The sequence below is a fragment of the Tasmannia lanceolata genome, unplaced genomic scaffold (genome assembly GCF_043159265.1).
Source record: "Tasmannia lanceolata isolate RefF3 unplaced genomic scaffold, GAP_Taslan_0.1 ptg000036l, whole genome shotgun sequence".
NCBI classification, from domain to species: domain Eukaryota; kingdom Viridiplantae; phylum Streptophyta; class Magnoliopsida; order Canellales; family Winteraceae; genus Tasmannia; species Tasmannia lanceolata.
Window position 1 is genome coordinate 3519136 of NW_027518713.1, and position 10651 is coordinate 3529786.

Sequence of the window (10651 nt, forward strand, 5' to 3'; positions counted from 1 at the left end):
ATTCCTCTTTTCCTTCTTTTCTTTTTTTATTCTTTTTATTTTTCTTTTAACAAATATGATGTCACCATTTTGACATCATCAAGGTTGGGTGCTCAACTCATGTGGGTCAGCCATGTGTGACGCCCACCATGGTGGTCGACCCATATGGGTGAACCCACATGAGCTCCATCTTTGCGAGTTTCGGGTTTTTCCATAAAAATTCAATAAAATCTTCTTAAATTCAACATTCTATATTTGGACCCAACCCATTTGACATTTATGGTGCATCCCTCACATATGATCGGACCATCTTTTTTGGAAAACAACTTTTCGGACCAAAATGCTCCTATTTGACTATTAGACATCTAAATGCGACAAAAATACCCTCAGATTGGTTTACCTATAAAGGGGAAAATTAAAAATGGAAAGTCTTTGTGGTCAAACTTCAAAAATAGAAACTTTTAAAATTGAGTCCTTTCAGTGAGCAATATTAAACAGGATCATTTGGTATCCCCTGAAAATACCCAAAATGTCCTCAACACTCTGAATTTCCAAGTTATGCGAAACTCCTGAAAAATTCTAAATTTAGAAGGTTTTCCAAAATTCAGGAAATCATTTATAATCTCTCAGACATATTTCAGGGATCAAAAGAATTACACAGGAAAAGGCCAAATTACCCCGAGGTGCTAGAATTTGGCGAGACGAGGGAAAATCCTAAGAAATTCCAAAAATAGCAGATTTCTGAAAATTTATGAACAGACTCAAGATTTCTTAGACACAACTTAGGGACCAAATATGATATGTTGGAAATATCTAAAATACCCCTGAAGTGCAAGACTAAGAGAAAATCTTGAGAGATCTAAATTTAGCAGGTTTCCCAAATGTTACGAAATTACTCCGACTCCATCAGCCGTACCCTCAAGATAGTTTTGGATATATGAGAAATGATCGAAATATCCATAAGATGATGAAAATGTCGAAGCCCCATGAATTTCTAAAAATAGCAGCTTTTTCAAAATATGTAAAATCACTCAAGATTTCTCAAATATAACTCGGGGGGTCAGACGAGACACATCGGGAATGACCAAAATACCCATGTAGTGTAAAAATGGGCAAAAATGAGGGAAACCCCAAAAATTCTAAAAATAACAGGTTTTTTCAGTTGGTTGGAAACTTGAATTTTTATCTTCTAAATACCATTGGAACACCCTAGAAATCTTTAGGATCGTGAATCAACTTCAGAATTTCTTCAACGAGGCAAAATCTACCCTAAAATGCACAGATGCCTAATCATAGGTGGAATACGGACTCGAAACTTGACAAACTACCAAATCTTTTTCTTTTTAAAAGTGTAGTAAAATGGAGGTGTCTACAAATTCCCATCTTTGGTAGAGATGACGTAGTCATCGAATACCAAAGCAAAAGTGACAGAACCATTTTGCATAGCTTTAACCTACAAAATATTCACAACTCGCAATGCAACCTAAATGCTTCCTAATGCAAGACCCTAGATAAAGTCCTAGAATTAAAAGGTTTAAAGAATCATTTAGTTTGAACACCCTGAGTTTGGTGGTTCAGAATAATGGAAAAAATGGATTCAATCTGACTGCCAAAATTTCGCCAGTCTGGAAGGGAGCAACGCCGTTTTTGAATGGCATTGAGAGAAAAAGAGATCACTTTTGAATGGACCGAGAAATGATTAGATACCGTATTTGTACAGTTCCCAAAGAAAATGAGATACCATATTTGTATGGATCCCAAAAGGAATAAGAGACCATTTTTTAATGGACTCAGAAAGGATGAGATACCGTATTTGTACGGTTCTAATGAAACGAGACATCATATTGATATGATGCTCAGAGATCATTTTCAAAAGGGCTTGAAAAGAATGAGATACTGTATTCATGGAGGTTCAAAAGGGATGAGAGACCATAGTCATATGAACTCAAGAGAATAAGAGACCATTTTCGAATGGACTGAGAGAGATTGAAATACCGTATTTATATGGACTCAAGGAAATGAGACATCATATTTGTATGATGCTCAAAGAGAATAAGAGACCATTTTCGAATGGACTCAGAGAAGATGAAATATCGTATTTATACGGATTCCAGAAATGAGACATCATATTTGTATGGTGCTCAAAGAGAATAAGAGACCATTTTCGAATGGACTCAGAGAAAATGAAATATTTTATTTATACGGATTCCAAGGAAATGAGACATCGTATTTGTATGATGCTCAAAGAGAATTAGGAGACCATTTTTTAATGGACTCAGAGAGAATGAAATATCATATTTACACGGAGTTCAAGAAAATGAGACATCATATTTGTATGATGCTCAAAGAGAATAAGGGACCATAGTTGTATGGACTCGGATAAAATGAAATACCGTATTTTTATGGATTCCCCACGAAATAGAATTTGAATATCCCCGATTGGTAGAAATTTCACCAATTTTTGACTTGAAATGAGAGAGTTACAGAGGTTTTAATTTTGGGTGATGTTACGCACACTCTTTAATAAACGGACCAGAACTCACTCATCCCACTGAATTTTGAAACGAGATTTCTTTCCCTTAAAAGAGAGTTTGAAGACCTACGGTTGGTATAAATTTCACCAGTTTTGGAATTAAAATGAGAGAGTTACGAAGGTTTTAATTTTTAGTTACGTTTCGCACAGTCTTTATAAAACAGACCTCTCATCCGACCGAATTTTGAAACGAGATTTCTTTCCCCTTAAAGAGAATTTGTAGACCTCCGATTGGTAGAAATCTGAGCACTTTTGGATTTAAAATCAGAGAGTTACGTAGGTTTTAATTTTGGGTGACGGTACGCACACTCTTCATAAAAAGGACCAGAACTCTCTCATCCAATCGAATTTTGAAACGAGATTTCTTTCCTCTGAAAGAGATTTTGAAGACCCCAAATTGGTAGAAATTTCACCACTTTCGGGCTTAAAATGAGAGAGTTTAGGAGGTTTTAACTTAGGATGACGTTTTGAAGACTCTTTATAAAATGGACCAGAACTCTCTCATCCCACCGAATTTTGAAACGATATTTCTTTCACCAGAAAGAGAATTTGAAGACCTACGATTGGTAGAAATTTCTGTACTATTGGACTGAAAATGAGAGAGTTATGGAGGATTAAATTTTGGCTGACGTTTCGCTCACTCTTTATAAAATGAACCATAACTCTTTCATCCCATCGAATTTTTAAACAAGTTTTCATTCCCCTGAAAGAGAATTTCAAGACCTCCTATTGGTAGAAATTTCACCACTTTTGGATTTAAATGAGAGAGTTACGCAGGTTTTAATTTTGGGTGACGTTACACACACTCTTTATAAAACGGACCAAAACTTTCTCATCCCACTAAATTTTGAAACGAGATTTCTTTGCCCTTGAAAGATAATTTGTAGACCTACGATTGGTAGAAATTTCACTACTTTTGGACTCAAAATGAGAGAGTTATGGAGGTTTTAATTTTGGGTGCCGTTTCGCACACTCTTTATAAAACGGACCAGAACTCTCTCATCCCACCGAAGTTTGAAACAAGATTTCTTTCCCATGAAAGAGAATTTGAAGACCTCCGATTGGTAGAAATTTCACCACCTTTGGACTAAAAATGAGAGAGTGTAGACACCCCATTTTGACCGTGCCCTAAACCCTCCAAGTTTGAGCAAAACCCCACCAAATCAGTCAACTAGGGTCCCAAAATTCACCCTAAGCTAGGTTAAGGCCCCAGCTAGGTCCCTGTGAAATTTTGTCAAAATCCGAGCGCGTTTGCCTAGCGAACGAGTCGAGCAAAGTCGTAGTACAAGTTCGCAGAAGGGAGGTGAATTATCCTGGAACGGTGCCAAACCTAGGCCGATTAGGACGCGTAATTTCGCGCGCTCATCAATTTTCCGCGCGCTCATCATTTTTGGAGTGCCGATATCAATCCCCCAAAATTCTCTATAAATACGAATTTCGGTCTTTTTCTATAAAAAAAGAGGAGAATCTTCGCTTAGAGAGAGAAAGTCAGAGAGAAAGTTTAGAGAGAGAGTTTAGATCTGGCCATTTCTCCCTCTTCTCCGGTCGAACTCCGGTGAGATTCCGATGAATCTGCGTCACTTCTCCAACCATTGTTCTTCCTAAATCTTCTTCCATTTACTTCGTCTCTTCGCATCATATCTCAATTCCAGTTTGAGAAACCGATCTGAAATCCTATTTCCTTCTTATCTTTTCTCCGATAAACCTGCTTGAGTACCGATCTAGCTCCGATCGGTTTCCTACCGGAATCCACTCCGGCGAGATCGTTCCCACCGGCTGATCCAAGCTTCATCTTCTCCGATCGATCTCTTCTGTTTCGGCAACTCTTTTTCTCTGACAAGCTCCGTTCGAGCCCCGGTGAACTCAAGACAATCTCCTTCTTCTCAGGTTAGTATATTTGTCTGATTACTTCTTTAATCTGTATAAAAATCATTGTTAATTTTTAACTTGTATATCTTAGAAACTCTTTCCCGTCCACATTTATGTTGACCGAATTTAAGATCTATGATTTTTCGGCTTAGATTTGTCTTTTCATTACACAAATTTGAAGTTTAAGGGATTTTTTTTAAGCTTTCAATCATCTTATTTAGCTGATTTTTGTTAGAGATCTATACTTTGAGTAGAAAGATCAAAGTTCCTAATTGATTTTGTGATTTGCATACATTTGTCATAAGAAGCATGTTCTTTTAAATTGAGTTTTGAAAGATCTGAACTTTCGACTGACTTTATGATTTTTATCATCTTATATGTGCTTTGACGGAAGATCTATGCTTCGATTTGATTTTTTATTTATTATTTAGAGAAATTTTAGCTCATTATTGATCTTGTAAATTCTGTTAGATTATTATAGGATATTTTTTATTTATTTATTTTTTTTTGATTTTTTTTTAAATTATTATTATTATCATCTACTGCTAGTGTCTTCATCGATCTAATATTTTTATTGCTCATTTGGTGGCTTTCTTGATATGAACCGCTTGTACTGGGTTTTACAGTTCATTTATTTTTTATCTAATTATTTAAGGTTTGTATTTTTATTTTATCAATAGTTGTATAGTTACTCTGTTATCAGTTGTGTATATCCCTACTAAGTTAAGCTCTGTTGCTAATCCTGATTGTTATTTTGCCAAAAATCTAGGATATATTACCCATCTGTGAGTGATTTTATTATCAATCTTGGGCTTTATTACCAAAATAATGATGATTAATTCTTTGATCATGTCAAATTTCTATGACATCATTTCTCCATGGCAACTGTAGAATATTGGTTTTTGCAAAGTGAAATTTGTTTAGTTTGGTCATATTACCAAAATTTGATGGAAACCTTTGTAATTCAACTGCACCTTGTCTCTAATCTGAACCAGGTGATATCCTTATTGCTTTTAAGAGCATGTACACATGTCTTTTGTTGGATGACCTTAAAGGAGAAAATAAAGATGGGGCACTGTTTTCTTTTAGATATTCTATAATACCTTTAGTAGAGCGTATAGTAGTGTTAGAGAAAAGCATCAGGTTTCTTATACTGCATGGTGGAAATTTAAACCAACTGCTAGTTAAATGGATTTTAAAGAATCAGGTTGTTATGACTGAATTGTAAAAAGAAAAAGAAAAAAAAAGGGCCCCATGTCATTATAACTTTTGATATCAGGACTATGGAGAAAGATGTATCATTTTCTTGATATATGATCATTGAGAAATATAACTCTGTTCAGGTTTGTAAACAGTTGTGTCGTTTTGCATCTTTAAGTGTTTGGATAAATCATGACATGGTGCAATTCAAAGAAATCAAAATGCAGGGGGCTATTCATTGAATTATCTATTTATGAAACTGTGTGTTAAAACACAGGCTTCTCATTTCATGGTTCAGTACATATCAATTTGTAAATTTGTAAAATGTGCATCAGGAGAATGTAAATTTGTATGATTATTTATTTGTACATAGACTTATTTACAATAGCTTATGTATAGGTTTGGGTCTTTATATGAGTTGAATATTTTCTTTTTATGCTCAGATCGCCAAAAGTAGTTATTTGTGTAACATTTTTACCGAAATATGGTGACACAGATTTTGGAGAACATTGCTTCATTTTATGGCTCAACTCATGATATTAATTAGTTGCAATAGTAGTATGGAATGAGCTTATCATTGTTGCTGTTGACCTGCTGCATCTTTTGTGTGATTGTAATAGATTATGTGGTTATCTTGAAGTAATGATGGTGCTCATGGCAGCCCCTCTTTTGTTTTTGGACCATGGAAATGTTCTTGGCAGCCCTCATCTTGTTGTTAAACATGATAAAGCCTATAGCAGCCCTTTTTCTATAGTTGAAATATAATACTGTCCCAAGTAGTCCTCACACTATTCACATTATTGGTATTAGCAACCCTTCTCCTCAAATATCAAACTCACCTATTTTTCACACTCATTTAGAATGATTCTGAGCTATTGTTATTAGAAGTTATGATTTATACTTAATTAGTTGAATTGGATGGGCATATTTGTAATCACCAAGTAGAATAACTATCTTATAAATAATGCTTTTGTTTGTGTGTTTAATGAGGAATTCTTCCCCTTCATATGCAAATTGCTGAGATGATTCAATATTTATAATTATTAATGACAGTGGTGTTTGTTGATTCAAATATTGGAGTCTGACTCATTTTAAATTATTGATACCAGCTCATAACTTTATGGATACCTTAGATCAATCAGGAATTATATCATCTTGTTAGTGATTCACTTTATCTCTAGTCTTAGATACGTGTATCACTTTATGCATTAGCTCATTTTAGTCAAAGTAGTTGCTAGCTTTTAGACATTCTTACAGATCCTGATGGGGAATGGGTTTATAAATTTCTATTATTGTAAGATTGAAAGTTAATGAAATTAATACTATCATTCTTCATTAATTACACTAGTTCTCCCATATCTATTGTTTTAGTGTATATTCAATTATGAAAATCATGGTTAGAAGAAGAGAGATTCTAGAATTATCAATGTTTAGTGGCTTTATTTGATTCAGTTCATTCTTATTTGGGATTATTTCAACCTAGAGTGATACTCATATTAGGCCTGTATGTTCAGAATAAAATTGATAATACAGGATTATGCAGACTTTGTCAGTGAACTGCTTCCATTATTTGTATTGATGTGGCATGCTATAGGTTTAATAAAGCCGAGGTGAGCTTTGTAACAGGGTAGAAATAAATTTGGTATCATAATTTGTTAACTTTAGTCTGATGAGTTAGGTTTTAGATGTACTTTTATAACTATAACAAAATAATATGAATGAAAGATCTTCGTTAAGGGCGATGAAGGCATTAGCCCAAGCCCATCCTTAGGGGACTTTCACAGTCTGAATAGCACCACCTTCCCTTTGTTTTAAAACTTGCTCAATCTTTTGGATACCCTTAAACATAGGTGTAGACACCCCATTTTGTTTTGTTTTAATCAACAAATAAATTAGTGTGTTAAATCCATGTGAGAACCCCCTCTATCATTGATTTATATGTTTTAGGTCATTAATATCTTGATCTGACTTTACGGATCATCAATCGGGACAAAATAAGCTAGGGTCACTTCATAGCCCGGACCCTGATTCCATTCCGAGACCCGATTTCCGTAAATCGTTAGATCAATGGCAGATCATGACCTGGGTCTAACCATCCAAAACCACCTAACCTCTCCTCTCATCCTAACCATTCAAACCTCACCTAACCTCACCTAACCTCTCCTCCCATCATAACCATCCAAACCTCACCTAACCTCACCTAACCTCACCTAACATCACCTAACCTCACCTAACCTTACCTAACCTCACCTAACCTCACCTAACCTCCTATCCCATTCTCCTATAAATACCCTCTCATCTCACCAAAGAAAAGGAGGAAAAAAAAGAAAAGAGGAGAGAACCCCTCTCTTAGAAAATTCAAGCCCTCTCTCTAGACCAAATCCCTCTTCTCCATAAGTTTGCATGGAATATCGTCTACAAAAAGGTATGTCTTTTGGAATTTTATTTTCTTTTCTATATTTGTAGGATTGAGTGTTGTTTTGCGTATATTTTGGTTGATGTCATGTTTAATTTTGTACTAGTTTGGCCTTGGTCATGTTCTCACTTATGCTAAATATAATTAATGTGTTAGGGTCATTAGAACCTATTTGCGATGGGATGTTGAAATCATTGGCTTGTTAGGGAATTTAGATTTCTTTTGGGAAAACAATTCATTAAAAATTTTGAACATTTACAAGAAAGAAAACTTGAATTTTACATGAATTATCAAAACCCATTTAATTTGGCTTACAAAACCTCCATCTTTCAATTGATAACAACAGCCCCCACTCCAATTTGATAACAACAGCCCCCACTCAATCTCAAGAACCCAATATCCATACCCCACCTTGCCAAGTAGATAAAAACAACCCCTTTTTCAAACATCCCATTTGAATCTAATCTCAGGCCCATTAAAGCCATTTTTCATATTCACCGTCTTTTAATCACTAAAAAAATAAGAACTATCAAAAGAAAACATGGGGGTGCCAATATCATTCCCGTCATAGTGCTAGCTGTTAGACTTTAAACAGATTTTTCGACCTCTAAACAACAGAATCGTGGGAAATGGTTAACTACAAAGTCGTAGATATTTTCGTGCCGTTTCCAACGAGTATTCGTGCTAGATCAGACAGCGAGCGGTTAAAAAGTTAAGTCCAAAATGGTTGCGGCACACCTTTAGGCATTTCCAGTTTAATGTTGCTGTCCTTTTGTTTGCAACACAAATTCGAACCTCTAAATCACAGATTTACAAACAATGGAGAACTACAAAGTTGTAGCCCTATAAAAGATCTTTCCAACGCATGTTTGTACGTTGAATTTGGCCAAGCGGTTAAAGAGTTACGACAGTTTTAGTGGGCTGCATTTGTCAGATCTTTTAATGGTCAATGGTTTGTCGAATTTGTGCAATTGTCAAAACTTGGTTGTGTTAACGTCATTTTCCAAACCAAAATCGAAAGACATTAATCTAAAGTACATCCAACCTAAAATTAACAAAACTAAAATTCACCCATTTAAAATCCACTGATAAAAATCCGTTAAAAGCCATTAACCAAAAGACCACTAAAAATTTCAAATGAAACTAAAACCTTCTAAATAAACAACTTTAAAAGCTACCAAACACACTAAATACCTTCAGATAATAAAAGCTTCAAGAAAACTCTAAAAGTTTCCACAAACCCAAAAGAATTCAAGATTCCCAAGAGCCGGTGGATTCAAAATTCCTTTAGGAACCCTTAGAGCCCAATTTAGGAACACTGGTGTCGTGTCGTGTCGTGTCCTAAGTTTTAGGGAGTCTTAGGTTTTAGGGAGTCCTAGAGTCAGGAGTCCAGCCTCATCACGGACGTTTGCTATGTATAGCAACCGTGCCATAGGTTTAGTTACACTAGTCACCCGATCTTTTCCATAGGACTAGCCTAGTAAACTAGGATGTAGGCTAACCTGCATTAGTCTAAGGGACAACTTGCATTTAGATAAGAATCATATAGCATCTTCGATGAAATCCTAAGATAATAAAATCCTCAACTTGAATTAAATAACTTCTCTTAAAACTGTTGAAACAGTCAATCCCGTCTAGGTCGGTGTCTTAGTTGAGTTAGGCATATGTAACTTAGCTTAGGTGCACCGAACTACGTCGACTCTGATCCCAGTGAGGCTTGGGTACGTAGGCAGCTTGGATGTCTGATGGCATACCACCCGCGAGTCGGCACCACAAACAAATTGTGGTGTTTTGTATATTAATTTTCTTGTAAATGCTTAATCAAATCACTTAGGACTTTCCATGAAATTAGAATTTTAGGAGAACTTTCACTTAGATTGAATCCAGACAAATTAATAAATCAAGATACACATTTAGGATTCACATTGAAATTAGATCATAGGATGCATGTCACTTAGTTCGCACATTAACATAGAGTTGAATGAGCCATTTAAAATAAATTTAAAAGAGTTAGCTTTTGGAATCGAAGACCGATTATCGGGCAAGAATGGTGCATGTGGTGGATAACTCCCCATACCTTCCATTCTCGTAACCAGGTAGCGAGTCTAGATTTCTGGTTAATTACGGGTCCTAGATCCCACATCTAGGTGGCGACTCTGTCAGTCTCTTTCGTGTGGAATTTGGATTGCCTTAGTGATCCCAAGTTCACAGGAAAGATTAATTCAAATCAATAATAAAATGCACACGCCAATCGCGTGGATACGAGAGACCAAGAGAGAGAGAGCGGCGGCTCGCGCCCCACACCCCTCTCGCGGGATCAGGGTACCACAGTCTGGCGACTCTGCTGGGGATCACCTAACTTCATTAAAATTCCAAAAGATAATTCATTTGAATTTAATTTAACTGGCTCATAAGAACTCTATCTCTTGTATACTTGTCAGATTAGTTTGTCTTGTTTTATTTTCTCATCACATTTTACTCAAACTTAATCTAACAAAACCTGAAGGCATCATAGATCGCGCGAACTTATTGCACACACTTACATCACTTGCATCTAAACCCTTGCATCTCACGTGCACACACGTCCTATTTTAGGAACCCGGAGTGTTATCTAGCATGGTTGACTGGGATTTCATCACCTGGTGCCTCTGTGC